The following is an 18,035-nucleotide window of genomic DNA, read 5'->3' on the forward strand; positions in this document are numbered from 1 at the left end:
GTTTGTGCTAGTATAGAATGTGCATGCAGTTTATATTTGCATTTCTTATAGCAAGAAATAATGAAGAGTTGAATGGGACAACATAAATCCAGTACTTGATGAGTAGTACTGTTGCGTGTTATGCATCAAGCTACTTTTAAAGTACTTTGCATTCACGAATAATTAGTTGTATTAAATCATAGCTACTTGAGAACAAGCGATGGTAAAGTCAGCAGTTCTTGCCTTTAATACTGGGCCCTGAACTACTGGCATTTCCAGTGGGTTTTTTTTATTTATAAAATAAACATTACAGTATGGCTGCTATGCATGTGCACGCTCTGTGGTTTTCTCAGATTTCTTTTATCATTCACAATGGCCAGAGGACGCTATTAGCTTTGCCATTGCTTTTCACTAAATTCAACAAGTATTGGCAAAATCAAAAGCTTGGACAGCAGCTGGGCCATATCCTGAATTGGGTGGCACAGAGCGCTAACAGGGGCAGAATGATCCCGTCTGGGTGTCCAGGTAAATGGAAACATGTTAAGGGCAGTGCCTCTTTGGTCCTTTTTTGGCTTGGAAAGGCCTTAGGAGCAGAAAAAACTAGATGTCCATTCATTGAACACACTTAACTTTATCAGTAATGGCCTCTCTACTATACTGCTGGGAAAAGTTGTTGCTCGATATATCCTAATATCGATATATCCCGCAGCTTCCTTCTAGGAAATAGTTGCCCCTGGACATTGTCCATAATTTCCTGCTTGGGGGATAGTGGCTTTTGAGCACAACCCTTGGACCACTTAAGATCATAATGTTTCAATTTTCAGACTCTGCCCTACTCCCGAATTCCCATCCCATATTATACACCAAAACACCCTCAACCCCACAATATCTCACCATGCTATTATAGGCATCCATCTTTTTATCCTTCCTCTTGCACCTGCCTTATCTGACTTCTGAAACCCATTTCTTACTAAGCTATTTTGCTTGTCGGACTTACTCTCCTGCTTTCTCAAACTCCTCTTTGCCCCAGGTTTCCTCCCTCCCATTCATCTACTAGCTCACACTCTCATAACCAATTGACATGTTTCCTCTTCCTTTCCTACTTCCACCCAGGTCAGCTCTTGTTCAGGTGCTCTCACCATTTCTCCATCCTACTCGTAACTTGTCAACCAGCCTCCTCTACTACTCTAGTCATAGCCTTTCAATCAAAGACCACTTCTGTCATCCTCCTACAGCCCCTTCTAACACATTCCATCCCCTACATTGATTAGCAACCCTCCTCCGCCTTACACCCACTTTCTAACATCATAATAGTGTTGAAATCCACCAAGGATCATCCCTCTTCACATTCCCTTTTGCCAGTAGTCTGCAACACCGTAACCATCACTAATGTGTTTTTGCCATTTGCCTCCACTTCCCCTTCACACCTCAGAATCAACCAATTTAACGCAGCAAAACATTCATTCATCGATAAATCCAGCTTTAGAATTCTTGCACCTTGCTCACATTTATGATTATCTTTTTTTTTAATTGAAATCAGACATTAGCTAGCAGAATACACATATCAATGACCAAGAAGCAACACAAAGCCTCTGGTTGCCACACACCCGTAGAGATTCATCACATGAATCAAATAATCGTGCCACCCCACATTCCAGCCCACTCTATCTTTCATCTGTGTGGAATCAGCTAATAAAGCTTTAGTCCATCAGCTTTTTACTACACTTGCCTACTCATGTTTGATTTCCAGACTTTCTTTGCTTACGATGTGTCATATATGTCGGGATTAATCTAAGAATTTGCAATTATTGGAACAACATCTCCTTAAATTCTGAAAATAAGTGTCTTAAGAAAGGCATCCAGTCTGACCCTGTAATCTTCTCCATCCCAGCAACTTCCACAGCCTTTGTAGCCATTTCCTTTTTCCAGGAACCCTTATTTTTCCCCATAATGCCATGATTGATTGTTTTGATGCACCCAATGCCAGTGGGATCTGCTTGCACCAAACTGAGTGCAGGGAAAATGTTTATTTGCTGGGGACGGCCCAGAAATGCATATATTGGCATAGGAATGGTGGTCCTGACCACATGTTGAATAAAATCTAGTACATTGATCCAAAAAGATTGAACCTTTGTGCAACAGCATACTCACTTCCCCATACCATCGCCAAAAAAAGCCTGATATGCAGGCATCCCATCTTTGGAGTATGGATGGGGAACTGTACCAATAGAGCATTTTTTTCCATTCCTTCCCTCCACAAATTGTTCCCAGTGGTGGTACAGGTCTAGTTCAATATAACAGTCCATTCTTCATATAATAATACCTCTACCTGGGTACCACGAAAGCCTTGGTCATTCACTAATATTTTGTAGAGCTCTTAAATAAGCTGCCTAGCGTTTATATTTCATATCCATTTCTCAAATTACGTGAGTTGTCAGGATACCGGAGGCCTGAAACGCTGCTGCATTACCCAGTGTTAATTTGGTAGTACCAATATCTTTTGGTTCCACATAGGTAATAGATTGCTTTTAGTGTCTCAGAAGATCCAGTGCCTTCTAGGGCGAACAGCTCTCCTACCGTGACTCAGCCCTTGACCTTCCCCAACATAATGCCTAGCATCCTGCACCAGAAATGTAGGCAACCTCATTTTGTTGGACTCCTGGTTCCAAGCTTTTACATTAGCTCATTAATTGGGCATACATGTATATGCTCTGCCCCCTGTGACACTTGTCTAACAATAAAATGTACCAGATGGGATTCCTGCAGAATGGTTAAGAAAACGCCATTGCTTGTCTCTTATCCAGTCTACCACATAGCGCAGCTTTTGCTGCCTGAAAGCTACTTCTGAGGGTCCAGATTGTTTTGCCATGTCATTCTCAGCATCTTCCATGATATTGTGGACAGCTGGCCGAGGCATGAAAAGCCCTTCATATTCCATTCGTGGGTGTCTTTTAATTTTTTTTTTAACTTCCCTAAAGTGGGGCATAATTCATTCCCACTATCTTTTCCAACTCAGAAGTTATCTTTACCTTAAGATATATAATTGAATCCTCAGCACACTTTGAAGCGAAGAGTCTGCAGCTGTGCTAACTGGTCTGGAGGCAGTGAGACATTCAATGGCTGATATCCAGCTCACCTATAAAACATCATACTACACCAAAACTAACACTTGCATCCACAATTTACAGAAACTCACTGAGGCCATTTGTTTATTGTAGGTTTCAGAAGTCTCAAGGTGGCCACCTACCCTCTAGCCTCACATATGGACACACACTATCTACATATGAGTGAATCAAAGAGACCATTCATCTCATTCAGTTGACACTTTTGCCTCTCTTGTATTCACTTCAAAAGGTCATGCCAACTTGTCCACAGCATTAGTAGACAATACAAAAGTAGCCCAATTAATGGTCTCAATAGAACTAACCATCACACTCCCATATTAAGGGCACACCTATCGCATCATTGCTTACTCTGTTAGATCAGGTCGTTGATATCATGGAAATCATGGACCTGTCCAATCACAACCGATTCAAATATGAATTATGCTCTTAATAATTCCTCTCCAAATCGCTCACATCTTGCCTCCCACTTAACCTGCTTGTTCATCAGTGCAGATCGTTATCCAAACACATGACCTCATGTCCGACTAAAAAATAGATTATAATATTTCTGAAACCTGCTAGTTGATATGGCTCCAGAACTCCATCAGGCAATTCCAAGGTGTCAGTGCTTCATCCAGAACGCCAAAACAAAAGTGGGCTTGCAGTAATATTAAAGTATCACCATACTGGAAGATATAATAATAGCACGATGTGAATTTATACTGTCAAGATTCAATTCTAACCCAGTATTATCATGCGCATTCCTACTTCTATGCTTCACTAACTAATAAAGTGTTCGTAGATATCTTTCTAGACACTATATCTGACCTTTCCATCAACTACACTAACATGGGTTCTCATAGACCTTGACATTTAGTTTGAATAACGAAAATGCCCACAGCCCAATATTGTCACCTTTGGGCTGTCTGGTCTCACTCGCCCATGTCGCCTCTGCTTTGATTCAAAGAGCTAGAAACACACTGGGTGCTGTCTTCTGCAATCCAGAGGTTTTTAAGTATAAGAGATGCAACCCATCACCTGGAATAATCATCTTCTCATTTCAATTAACCAGAATAATCTAATTAAACCTTCAGTCAATACTATCTTAATACAACAAAACACACAGTTGAACAAACAATTTGTTTACAACATTAAACTCAAACCTGGGCTAAATAAACTCTGGTGGAAAGCTTTATAACTGTATGAATATTACCTTCGAACAGATTATCCCCTCAAGAATGTCAAGCTACCAATTAAGCAAATGTAGCAGCTTTTGGATGAATGATTAAATAAAAATGATAAAAGCATAAATATACACTCTTCCATTGGCCTGGTATTAATCCAACAACCTACATAACACACATTATTTAAAAAGACTCAACAGGATGTACAAATCATGCATCAATAAAGCAAAGAAAACCTATTACTCAAACAGGATGTCCATGGGCAAATGTTTTTCAGAAGACTTAGGCAAGATTCTGGCTGAATTACACAATCCAGAATGTACAATAGCATTAACGCCTCGTGGTCCGTTTCTGCATCCAAATAGCTAATTGCCTTGTTGCCAAAGCAATATCTGCATAGCTACCAAAGGAAAAAGCATTCCCTATAAACCACCCCATAAATGGAGGTCGTTGGAGACAAATATGCCCACCCTGTCCTCTTTTCATCACTGCACTTGCAGAATTTCATGAGCTAGTGAGATTGAGTGCCAAGCCACATCACCCTCAGACTCTTGCCCTCCACTTACATTCAAGACAAGTTTGCTCTTTGCATTACCTGCAATCCCAACACTCCATATCATCTCAAATCTCGAACTACAGGCATGTTTCCATCGGAACTCAACACATCATACATATGCCTACAAATCAACATGCAGCAAACAGACCCCAAACACTACAGACCTTTCGCTAACAGGGCAATCCTTGAAAAACTGATAGATATGGCTGTTGTTTTCTTCCAAATTTGAAAGTTCCTGGTGGAAAACTCCTAACTAACTAAGCTCTGATCTCCATTTGGAACGACTTTAGTTTAGTTTATTGCACAGTTAATTAAAACCAATGCGATGCAGTAACATAATAAAAAAAGTTAAAATGCAGCATAAAAGACATGCGTTTAAGACCAAGCTATACATTAGCGAGATAATATAAACAGTTCAACATAAAAGCAAGCTTTGTTTGTAGGCCGGCTATATTGGGCCATGCTATACTTCCCATCCGTTTTCTAGGCCTACTAGTCCATTCATGTTTTACATAAAATTTGCCACTTAAATATTTCCACAATCGAACTAATGTTCTAATTTATTGAGTTCTCATGGGTCAATTTTTGGTAATTTTTTATCCACTGCTTTTAAAAATTTCACAAAGCTGCAGCTCAGCTGGGGGTCCTGTGCTGAGAAGCAGGTTAGCACTGCACTCCTTCTTGTGCGTACCCCCTGTAGAATAAAATGGCGTTTCAACAGGAGCTTCCTTTCTTCTTTCAGTTCCTCACACGAGCATAGCAGGTGCAGCATGTCTTCTGCCCCGATGCCACATAGCCGACGTGTTCCTGCTTTCGATCTCAGCCAGTGAGGAAGGTGCTGAATGCAAGGTAGCAGGCCCAGTCTATATCTTAAGAAGTCAATTTGTTTTTTTTTGCATAACCCAGACCGAAATAAGGCTGGAGGGCTTGTGTCTGATATGTGTTTAATAGCATCCATGCGTGGGATCTTTTTGATAGGATGGCTTTGTCCTGAACCCACGACTGTAGCTTGATCGATTTCTTTGCCAGCTTTTTAAATGTTTTATGATCTGCAGGGGACGCCCAGAGCTCTGCCAGCCCGGTGTCCTCTAAGCTTTTTGCCAGGTATTTTGCTGCTGGTGAGTTTTGGGACTGCTCTAACTCCTTCCATAAGTATTCATTCAGGGTTCCTTCGGTCGTTTTTCTCACTTTATCCCATGTGCAGATGTATGCCCCCTTTCGTGCCAAAAGCTGTACCCGGATTCCAAATTCCAGTCTGATCTGTGCTGGGGAGGATCGCTTTGGGAGGCTGAAGATGATTCTATATGCCAACACGATTGTATTGTCAAGTATTGTGGCATCTCTGCCTCGGTAAGCCTCACTCCCATAAGTTAGTGTTGGTAACAGTTTGGCACGTATGACATGTAATAAAGGAGTTAGAGTAGGGCCGGAAAGGTTGTTGTTTAGTGTTTTCAATGCAATTGCCAGAGCAAGGCCTTTACCTCTTATACTAGCCCTTTGTGCGCTAAATTTGCCACCGCTATCTATCTTCACACCTAGATATTTGTATGACAAGGTGTCTTTGATACGGGTGTTGTTCCAGAACCACGAGAAAGCTTTCTTCTTTTTTTTCTTACTGATTGTCATTGTTTGTGTTTTCTCGAGGTTCACTGTTAAGTCATTTGACTCGGAATATCTCTGGGTCGTGTTTAAGAGGTTTTGGAGCCCTACTCTTGTATGGCTTATTAACACCAGGTCGTCTGCATATAGGAGGCATGGTAGATTAAGGCCTCCTAATTTTGGCGAGTGTGAATTACAGTTGGTTAATAAGGGCGCCAGATCTCCCAGGTACAGGTTAAACAATGTGGGGGCCAATACGCAGCCCTGCTTAAGGCCATTGTTGGTTTGTATCCGCCTTGACAGCATTGAGCCGTCCCCCACCTTGATCTGAATCTAGGTATCTGTGTGTAGGTTTATTAACAGCTCCAACAAAACTTTTGGTATGCCCCAGGCATTTAGTTTTGTCCATAGTTGGTTGCGGTTGATGTTGTCGAATGCCGCTTTGTAATCAATGTAGCAGAGGTGTAGGGGCAATTTTTTCGTCTCTGCCTTGTCTATAAGCATGCCCATAGTCAATATGTTTGTTGTTGTTCCCACTGCTTTGACGAAGCCTGTTTGGTTGACGGGTATAAGGGATTTCCTCGTGGCCCATGCCTGTAATTCTTCCAATATGAGCCCTGCAAAATACTTCGCGTCGTTATCGATTAAGGCAACTAGCCGATAGTTTTGAGGGAGGCCCCTGTCCCCTGCTTTATATATGGGGGCAATGATGGAGCCCTTCCAAGAGTCTGGCAAGATATTAGTGTACCTGATCTCCAAAAAAAGGGGTTCAAGTGCCGCTGCCCAGTAGTCCATATCTTGTTTAAAGAGGACGGGCGGGATCCCGTTTGGACCCGGCACACCTTCCCGTCTTCCTTTCTTTATTTGCCGTTTGATTTTGTGTTGCAGTAATATATGATCTGTGGCACCCACCATGTCCTGATCGATTGGGCACCGTTGTAACGTGTAACCAACATCCTGGGCTTTTCCAAAGATAGGTTCGCTCGTGTTCTTATTAGCGACAGGTCTCGATTAAAATGGTTGTCAAGAAAAACTGCCCAGGTTACCTCTGTAATGTTTGATGTGATCTCCATTTTTGCAGGATGCGTTAATGAATTTATGGTTTTCCAGAACCTTGCTCAGTCGTTCTTTTTTATGTCCTCATGAAGTGTTGCCCATAGTTGTTCCTCTATGGTTCTATTTGCTTCCCACTTTAGTTTTTTCAACGAAGCTTTTAATTTAGTAAGTTGTTCCGACTTCTCTTTGTTGTTGTGATCCAGCTGTACTGCTCTCATTAAGTTAGAGATTGAGTTTTTCATTTCTTTGATTTTCCCTCTATATGCTAGAGGAAGGATACCCAGCTTATTCATCTTTGTACGCTTTTTGGGCTTTGTTTCATGTTGCCCCAGGGTAGTAGTAAACTGCACCCATTTCGCTACTTCATTGGGGCCTGTACGCTCCATGTGATGTTGTTTTGCCAGTCCTATCAATATTTCACCCGTTGCAGTTGAATACTTAATTTTTCTAAAGTTTACGGTATAGATGGACTCTTTAGGAGCCGTCGAACGCTCATAAGTTGGTCTAGCAAGGTCCATGGTAATTTCCTGAGGGCAGTGGTCGCTATCTATTTGGTTCCCTATCCGATAGGATATTATATGTTGGAAAAGTGGAAGTGACATGAAGGTATAGTCTATTGTACTGTTCGCTTTTTTTGAATGAAAAGTTGAGGCTGGCGGGTTGTCCCCTGCGAACCTGCCGTTTAGTGCCCTGATGTTGAAGTTTTCTAATGCCTCAAGTACCGTTTTTCCCAGTTTTGATTGTTTGGCTGTTTGTGGCATTCCTTGTATTGGTAGGGCCCAAAATGTGTTTTGTGCCATATTTCCCTCCTCTTGTGTTGTTCCCATAAGATTGAGGTTGAAATCCCCCGTGAGAACTAGGTTTGCAGTTTTTTCCCCCGTAATGCACTCTTCTATGAAGGCGTATAAGTCCTCCGCTGCTTTTTTCTTTCCTTTGGGATGGATGTAAGCATTGACCAGGGTGCACTTATTAGTTGCCTTGCCTGAGCCAGATGTCAGTCAGGTTAACTGCGAGTGCAGCTGCCACCGAGGGCCCAGTTTCTTTTGCCATCACAAAGCTAGTTGTAGCCACATATATTGCCAATCCTCCTCTTAGGTGCCCATACTTGGCTAAGCTCTTAGCGCCAGAAAAAAAGCGTAGGTACCCCTGAAGGTGCGGGGGCTCGGCAAGCCAAGTTTCTTGTAGCGCAATTATGTCAAAGGATCGAATGTACTCTATGAAATCCAAATCCAGCATTTTGGGTGCTTGGCCATTTATATTCCAGGAGCATATACACAATTGATTCTGTGATTGCTCCATTGTTATCCGCTCCGCGTGTCAGTTGCTGTTTGTTATGGTTCTCACGAACCGTCTTTGCTCCTGCCACCCGTTTGGAGCTTGTCTTCCGTGTTGTTCTCCGAGAGCAAGTTCGATGAACCCATTACTGCCAATACAGCTTGGCCCGGCAGCGCCCCTGAGAACCGAGATTTTTCTACCTTCTGCGTGCTCCCTCGAGTTCAGGCTTCTCTCAGAGCACAGTACGTCCGGATATCCTGGCTTTGTAAAAGGCTTCGTCGTAATGCCCCATTTTTTGAAGGTCTTGGTATTGGTGTCCGCTTCTCGCCACTTAATGTGTTTACTAATGCTCGGTAGCCCTCTCGGTTGTGCGCCCATGCTGAAGTTTGGTCCCTTGCACCTACGGTTAAGCCAGAGGTTATGCAGCGTGGTTGCTGTGTCTTTGAAATCAGGGCTACGGGAGCAGTTGTTATCACTGTCTGGCCTGCCTGTAGATGAGTTGACGCGGTTGCTTTGGCGATGGTTAGTATTTGTTGTTCAGTGAGTCCTACATCTTGTCTTCCTGTTTTGTCTTCCCTTGGGCTTATGAGGGCTTTTGGGTTTCCCATGGATTCTATACGAGGCTGGACGTTATATATTTGCCAGTTCCGTAACCCAGTGTCAGCCGGTAAAGTGATGGACCCACAGTGTTGAGGCAAAGCAACTTGATTGCTTGGTGGATCAGCTGCTGGTATCTCTGAGCTTGTGTTTGTTGGTTGGGCATTATCTTCCGGTGTGCCGCTCGTTTCGTCGTCATCACGATTTGGAGTTGTTGCTTCCGCCAGGTTACTCGTACTTAGTTCTACAGGGTTGGTTTGCCCAAAGAGTTGCCTAAAGCCTTCACGTTTCGAGCAAGGCTTGTATTTCCTCCCTTTACGTTTTTTCGCTCGCCTCTGTTTGGCGTTTAATTTCTGGATTGTGTCAGCGTCGTCTGCGGCACCCACTGCAGAAGGTTTTATTGGCTCCATTCTATTCTCCTCTGTGTCCTGGGTTGTCTCCTTCCTGGGGTGATCCTGGGCGCCAGTCATCGATGTTTTGCCGTGCCCTTCGACAGCTGTATCCTTGCTGAGGGTGGTGTTTGTTTCAGCCGCCCCTGCTTTTGCAGTGGTCGCTTCTCCGAAATCATTTGATTTAGGGCGCCCCTGTACATCGAAGCTGATCTTCTGACTATGTTCGGCAGACCGTTTGAGCTGACCGCATAAGTCTGTCATTAATGTCGGCAGGGTGGCCAGCTTGTCGATGAATGGGCCACAATCACACTCGATGCCATTTCTCCTTTTGGAATCCTCAAGTTGGTCAAATTTACTCTGGAGAAGCGAGTTTAACGTGCCAAGCTTTCCATCTATTGCAACTACGAATACAGCCAGCGTGTCTAATAACGTTAGTTGGGTATCCATTTTCTCCGAATGGTAGTGTACTGCATCCACCAGAAGTTGTACTGTATTGAGGAGACTGGGCCATACGCTTTCTTGTCTGGCTTGTGCTGGAGTTGCATCCTGGTTTCCATGGCTCTCTTTAAGCCCCGCTTCTTGGGACACGGGTGGCTCTTTGAGGGGTTGCGCTATTGCTGGCCTGCCCATTCCTGCTGTATTTGTCTGCATGCAGGCCGTTCTGCTTTTTGATGTCTCACTGGCCGTCCTACTAATACTCTGGTCTTTAGGGTAAGCCATTATGAGTTCCTCCCACTCCTCTTTCCTTAGGCAAGAAGAGATTTCAATCACCTCTGGGGTGAGATTCTTCTGGCTTGTGTCTTTGTTTCGCGTCCCTACTGACGCCTTGGGTGCTGGTGTGGGTTTGTTGTTTATGATGTCAAGGATTGCTAATGAGGGTTCCGTTTCTGTTGGCCGTGCTGATACGATAGCAGTTTCCTCTTTCCTCTTACACTCTCCTTTGTTGCATATGTCTTTGTTGCATATGCCCCCGTGGCCAAATTCGTTGCTCGTACTGGCGCTCTCGATGTTGCTATTGATGTTGATGTTAAAAATGTACTCCTCCAGTTTTGATGGCGACATGTCCTTGGCTTCATTTGGCCAGCGTACTTGAATTAAGTTGGCATCTATAGTCGTTTTCCGTCCTGCCGAGGTGCCTGCCGTTTCGGGCTTTTGCCCAGGTTTACTATTATTGCGCTGAGGTGTTGAAGTATTTTGGGGTGATATAATAGCTGTTATGTTAATGCCTCCTTTACTGTTACCAATACTACTGCTATTGCCGTCGTCCAGTCGGGGCTGCTTGTCACTGGGCTGAAGGTGCAGGGTTAGTTGGAGTGGTTCAAGAGGCGATTGAAGGCCTTATACTTTATTTATTTTTTTTATTTTTTTTTTTTAAACCTTTATTGTGCAGAAATTGCTCACAAATACGGGCCTACAACCCATCGGGCCGGCCACCACAATTATAGAAGCACATTGGTCAGGACAGAAGCTCCAGCAGGGTACCACAGTAATCCAAACGGGAATCAAAGGCGAAAAGCCACAGAGCAACCACCACGAGCAGGATGAGAGAAGGTTGATTTTATAATAGAAGAAGGGGTATAGCAGAATAATGGCAATCATTAAGGTCCAGAGGGCCGTGGCGGGCCGCGAGCAAGCAGTAATACAGAACACAGGAAAATTCAAAAAGAACAGTTACATTTTAGCAAAGGCAGAACGTGAGTCCCACATTAATAAGCAATTGCAACCGCTGCCCAGCGCCCACCCACCACTACGAGAACACACAATGATACACAGAACGGAAAATAGGCTTGCAAAACAAAGAGCCCTCCGCTACAACAACCCAGGGGACGGAAGAAAAGAAAAAGGGGGGGGGGGGGGGGGGGAGGGAAAGGACATCGGAAAAAAAAAAGGGGGGAAGAAAGAACGCGGCATCACAGCATGCGCCCCATGGCTAACAAAGCACTCAAAAATGGACCGGCACAGGGAACCCGTGGTAACAGGAGTAATAGATGCATAGTAAACCGCGACGGCGGGGAGACCAGAAGGCCCATGCTAGCAAAAAACACCCCAGGGGGCCCACATGCAGACACCGCGTCCCGAAAAAAGGGGATACATAAGAGCCATAGAACCAAAAAAGGAAAAAAAGGGGGGGAAAACAAAATGACAGACCCCCCCCCCCCACCCCGCACACCCCACCCTGCACCCCTGCAGAAGGCTATGGCCTACCCCCCCAGCAGCGTGCCTGTCGCCCTAACCAGAAACCCGAAATATAGAAGAGTTAAAAGTAAAGAAAGAACCACAAAGACAAAAAGAAGAAGGGGAAATAGGGAAACAACGACGGGAGAGGAGCCACATAATCAAAACCATCAGCTCCCACCCCCCCCGTCCGAACATACTTAGTGCCCACGGGAAGATAGTAATTACAAGGATAAGTCCAGGAACATGAAGGAGAATCGAACGTAGTCATACAGTCACAAACGGATCATCCGACCATACCGCAAAATAATAGTCCACCGAGGCAAGTTCATCTCAACCCTGTCCTCGTCTATCCAAAGCCGTAGGCATACAACGCACCAGGAACCAGATCATGAGGAACCAGAGGCGAATAGCAGGGAGTCCAATCGTCGATCCACACAAGTCATATCGATTTCGACCCAGATGAACAGGAAAAGACGGCAACCACCGCAGGTATTGCAGGCACAGTTCCGCCGACAATAGGAGGAAAGCCGTCTCGGCGGAGCAACCACAGGATCTTCGTGCGGCCATTCGAGGCAAAAAAGGAATGGGAGATCCAACGAGACCGGTCCGGACGGGACCCGGCCGGCGGACCCCCAGCACAGGGGAAATCACATGATGATTGAGAGCAGCGGGTATCCGTACACCCAAACAAGCGGCAGCCGCCGGGTCCACGACCTCCAGGAAAGTCCCAGCAGCACACAGCAGCGATGAAGCCGCACACACCGGGGGGGGCCCAGCAGGCCCGGCAAAATGACCATCATCCAGTCCAGCGATAGGTGCGGTCATAGCAGCACTCCAGGAGCGCAAGGCGGCGAGAATGTCGCCAAGCGTAGGCTCACCTTTACGGTATTCAGCAAACGTGCCATGCGGCGGACCAGCGTCGCCAGTCTCGGCCCGGCTGAGAGACAGGGAGCCGGCCGCCATCTTGGAAGCCCGGCGGGGCCGCGGCAATCTCCAATCCCCGTCCGGCCACAGGCGGGGTCACACAGGATACAGCCGACCACAAGCAGAGGCACCCCCAGGGCAGGAAGGCGGGCCACCAGGATAAGGAGGGTCGCCGGCTCCCCCACGCCACCGGCTCCGTTCTCCGAGTCCGGGCGGAGGGACTCAAGATGGCCGGACAGGAGAACGAAGGGGAGACGAGCCACATACACGGTCAACCCCCGTCCATGGAAGGCAGCGCCTCAACACCAGGCCGCAGGATCGCCGGTCAGGCCCGGAGAGCCGTCACCGGTCTAATTGCACATCGGCCTCTCCGACCGAGCCCACACCGCCACCAAGGGTCGGCTACAGCGCTCCGCCCCGCCCGGGCGCCGCCGAGGAGATTCAGGCCCGCCCGCTCCGGAGGCCCCGAAGCGAACAAGGGCGCAGCTCAGGATCCGCGGCACCTAGGAACAGGCGGATCAGACGGTAAGTGCCAGCGAAATGTCGTAGTTCCATAGTCTACCAAAGAATACTTCCCGGGGCAGGATAAGACACAGGATAGACGTTCCAGGCAGGAAAGCGAACGGAGCCGAGCTAAAACGCGGCCATCACAGACGCGAGCTTGGCTCCTCCCGGCCTTATACTTTATTGATCTTTGAGAATAAAGCGTCCCCTGGGTTCTTTAGAAAACAGAATTTTGTATAGATTTTAGGCTGTGCCAAAGTTTTGTTCATTTCAATACTCCCTTCTTTGTTAATCGCTTCTCTTGTTTGTTTGTTTGTTTGTTAGTAGCAGATTGGTTCTGTGTTGGCTCAGTTGAGTCCGTTAAGTCCATTAAATCGATTATGTCCAGTACTGGGCTCTTCGCTATAGATTTAGATGTGTCTGTTTGGACCTCTTTTTCCTCCTTGGATGGCTTAGGATTTTGTTTTCGCTTATTTTGCCCTCCCTTGTTCGTTTGGTGCCCTCGGATCGTTCCAGATCTCATGTTGGGGTTATTTGACCCTGGGTTGCAAACGACCGGCAGAAGGTAAAAGGCTGGGGGGAAAAGCTGGGGCTGCTCAGGGTGCTCACTGTCCGATGGCCCTACTCCATCGATACCGGGCTCTATCTGGGTTTTCGTAGAGGTGGAATGTAGGCCACGCCCAGGTTCCCCGCTCGGTCTTATCGCTGGTTGCTATTTAGCTGGCTCGCTTGCAAAAACACTGGGCCTTTGGCACCTTTGGCGTCCCCCCCCACGCACCTCCCAGCACAGCACTCACCGGCTTGGTCCTGGTGTGTGTGTCTGATACAGCCCTGGTACCGCCCGGTACCACCTGGTCTTTCCCGGTTCTGCCGGTGCTGCCGGAACTGCCGGTGGTGGTGCTGTCGGCGCCTTCACGGGCTGGGCTGAGCTGTGTAGTGCTGGATTGAACTGGGTTTTGGAGGGTAGTCAGCCAATTAACCCCTCAGCCCTCTGTTTGATCTTGTCCTCCGCATAGACTTGCTGTACTGTACTGTGTGCTGAGTGCTGGGGATCGCCAGAAGCCGCCAGAAGCCGCAGAGCTGCGGAGTTTTCAGTTTTGCAGTGTGTCTCCGATCTCCGGTTACCGTTATCGTGATCGGCTGCCACTGCTACCTCCCGGTCCCTGGTCCCGTTAATGACTAATGGCTAATACACCACGCTGCTCCTCCTCTGCTCTGCCGTGACCACACAGCTCCACTTTCCCTCGGCAGCGATCTGGCAGCACTCTCTGCTCTGCTCTCTAGCGCCAAGCAAAATGGGGAGAGTGCGGGTAAAAGTACAGGTGACAGTTTATCTCGTGTAGACACTCACTGCCGTCAATGGTCAGATCCGAGTTCCGAGCTCTATGCCAAGACCGCCAACAAGCTCTCTCTCTCTCATCTCCCGCATCCACTCGCGGGCGGGGGAATTTGTGTCCCGGGAGAGGCAAGCAGGAGGCTGGGTTCTGGTAGCTAGGCGTCCCGGTGCACTAGTGTGGGTGCAAGTGCCTCGCCTCACCACGCCTCTCCGTGTAGCTTCGCTGTGGCCACTGTAGCCCCGCTGTGGTGCCGTGATGTCCCAACCTGGCGTAAGGAAGCCGCTTGTGCAGCCGAGATATTTGGCAGACGCTCGGGGCGCTTAGAGCTTGGTAGTTTGGAGGAATTAAGGACCTCCAAGCGCTCGAACCTCGGTTCTATGCTGCGCGGCGGCGTCCTGCTCATCCAGCTCGTTTGCTGCTTCGAATACTCCACTCCGCTCCGTTTCCACTAGCTCTCTGCTGCTCTCTAGTGGCTTGGAACGACTTGAAAAGCTAAGTAGATAAAGATAGAGTGGCTACGCTTCTCTTGGCAGCAAGGTTCAACAGCATAAATTGCAAAACCTTTGAGCAAACTAAATAGTAGTATAAAAGCAAATATACTAGACTGCATTGACTTCTGTCTTAACAGTTCAATCATCCTCTCATTTTGCCCATTCTCTCCAAACAAATACAATATCCAGGTAAAGTGCCCCTTTTTGCATGGTTGCTCCCCACTTTTTGCCTGATGTTGATGCTCTTTGACTAAGTGTGCCCTGGTTTCCTGCCAATCAGGTACTCCAGATCTATGTTCTTTCCCTAAATCTGTACTGTTGCTCCCTCAGATTGGCAACTTTCTGGACACGTACAGGTCCCTTTTAAATGGTACCACAAGTGCCAAGGGCACTGTGACCAGGGAAGGACTCTACGGGCGGCAGCACTTATTGTGCCACCCTTCGATGCCCTGTACTTTACACACACCCACTGCCATTGCAGGCTGAGTGTTTTGGTGGAGAACAAAGTGAAGAGTTGAAATGGTACACATCCCTGTGTAAAAAGACCAATTGATGGACAGAATGCTGATCAGTGTCAAACATTCACCCCAGTAGAGCAGCCCTACATGCCAAGAACAGATGCATACTGGTAAGTAGCATATTCATTATTAGCAAGTGAAAATAAGTGTACAAATCTAAAATATAATTGCATGCAAACAAATGGTACTGGAATACACCCCTCAAAAAACACAATGAAAATAGGAAACAGTAAAGTTTTTAGGTCCCGCGTTTAGCGTTGCAGTGCGCAGCACTCCTCGCGCACCTAGAGAACTCTTGTACGGGCTTCAGAAAGCTGACCACACGCTTGTGCGTGTGCTTTAGTTATCGTCAGCTGCTATTGGCTTGTTTTACAAAAGCCAGCACGCCATTGGTGGAAGGCGTGTTCATGTCCCAGCTTCTTTGTAAATGTAACCGCCCATGTCCCAGTCGTGTCTGTTAGGCGCAGCAGCATTCGCTTTGCTACTGCGCTGCCTAGCCCCCGCTTCTCTGTGGTGCGCGTGCACCACTGGTTTCAATTCCCGCTCCTCTGTGGTGCGCGCACAACACTGATTTCGATTCCGTGCTTGTTTAATTGCACGAGTGGCAATAAAATATAATTTATTTATTATTCGATTCTCTTTTTTTTTTTGTCACCTTTGTACAGGCCACTCTCCGGGTCCTAGCGTTGACTGCTTCTCAGCCTCCTCTCTGCCTTTTCCCGGATGGCGCGATCGCCTCCGGCGCTCCATCTTTCCAAATTCCGTTCTTTGCAATTAGGTTTGGATTGATGAGCACCAGATGTCACCGGAGAGCAGCGCGTGCAGCACTTGGAGCAGAGGGCAGGCTCTCCGGACTGTGCAGGGCATTACCTCATTCCCCATGATTAATGCATATGTGCAGCGCTGAGATCAAGAGCCACTGAGACCACTTCTTATTGAGACCGGTCATGGGCTCCCATCCTCCGGCACTGCTGTGCCTCTTCCGTCCTCCAGCGATCCTTACAGGGCTACGCGAGCATTGTACTGTGGCTGACCGGTGTGTATATACACAGGCATAACATTACAGCGCACAGTCACATGTAGGGCTCATCTGTAGTCATTGGCGGTACGCACTCCCTTACCTGTCATCCACCTGGCCCTTGCTGCGTGGACTTGGGGCCAGCACTAGGTGAACAGTTTAAGTAAATTACTCAAAATAACATAATTCCCCAGGCAGGCGTGGGGCCTCTCTCGTGCCAGGCAGAGCTAAGAGCATATCCCGCCCCCCTTCCTCCCCCAGCTCTTCCAGGAGTCCAGAAGCCGATATTATCAAAGAAGTGAAAAGACACGCACTCACTGCAATAAACAAAGAGGCATTTCTATTTAAGAGTGCAATCCCTACTGACATCCACTCTTGGTAAACAGAACTCCCCGAGGCATTGATTGATACACTTTGCTGCTGTGAGGTGCTGTGATTTTAACAGAGGTTGTCTTTGGCCGCTTTCTCGCTTCTACCTCCGCACCTTTTGGTAAGCTGCCAAACATGCTGAGACCTTCTACCCAGGGTGGGGCCTGGGTTAAGTTATATAATACCAGTCTCCTCCATTAGCGGACAATACTTTAAATCTCTTATTCTTTAACTAGATGTTTAACTTACTCGAAAATATAATCTTTCTGTAAGGTCTGCAGAGTTTAGCAAACTGCAAAATAAAAACAAGTATTCCAAAAAAATCGGCTTATCCAATTCCATAGTCTGAACAAAAATAAACAAGCCTTTGCAATGCAATAGGTTTTGCATTACTGAAAGTTTGAGCTATTGCTGTTGCCAACAATAATGCAACGCCAATAGCTCAAACGTTTCAGTAATGCGAGACCTATTGCATTTCAAATGCTTGTTATAGTTACTGTAGTAAACAGTCCAAATTAACAGATTTTTAAACTGTATTTGTTTTTTATTATGATATTCTTTAAGTGCCTTGCATTTATCGGCATACCTCCCTGCAGTGTCTGCCTTCAGTAACCTCGTGCCCATAATTTGACCATCCATCAGAGCACTGATAGGAGTTAAGGCTGTTTAGCAGATATTAACTGGGTAATTTCAATTATGCTTACGTTTTGGATTTTAACCATAACATCGCTTCAACTGCAGCTTGCTGAACCAATTTGTATTTTTTTTTTATTTATTACACCTTATGTAGAGGACAATCGCTGATCATTAAATAAAGTATCTATTTGGGGCAGGGCTCTTTCTTTAGTGAGCTCTCTGCACAAGCAGTGGTCTTAGACTACCTTCTGCATGTTCTACCCCGGGTCAGTTGAGCCTGTTCTCTGACCCCAAGGGTTTGCATCTGCCCAGTAGATG

At 46.5% G+C, this 18,035-nt stretch overlaps 1 protein-coding gene across 6 annotated transcripts in view; it reads left to right on the plus strand.

Annotated features, from left to right (window-relative positions):
• The window catches only part of GTF2H1 (general transcription factor IIH subunit 1), a 482,809-nt gene that overhangs the window by 374,814 nt on the left and 89,960 nt on the right, over window positions 1-18,035 (plus strand). The gene's annotated exons all lie outside the window — the stretch shown is intronic.

Source organism: Lissotriton helveticus, chromosome 3_1, assembly GCF_964261635.1.
Source record: "Lissotriton helveticus chromosome 3_1, aLisHel1.1, whole genome shotgun sequence".
Lineage (NCBI taxonomy): Eukaryota > Metazoa > Chordata > Amphibia > Caudata > Salamandridae > Lissotriton > Lissotriton helveticus.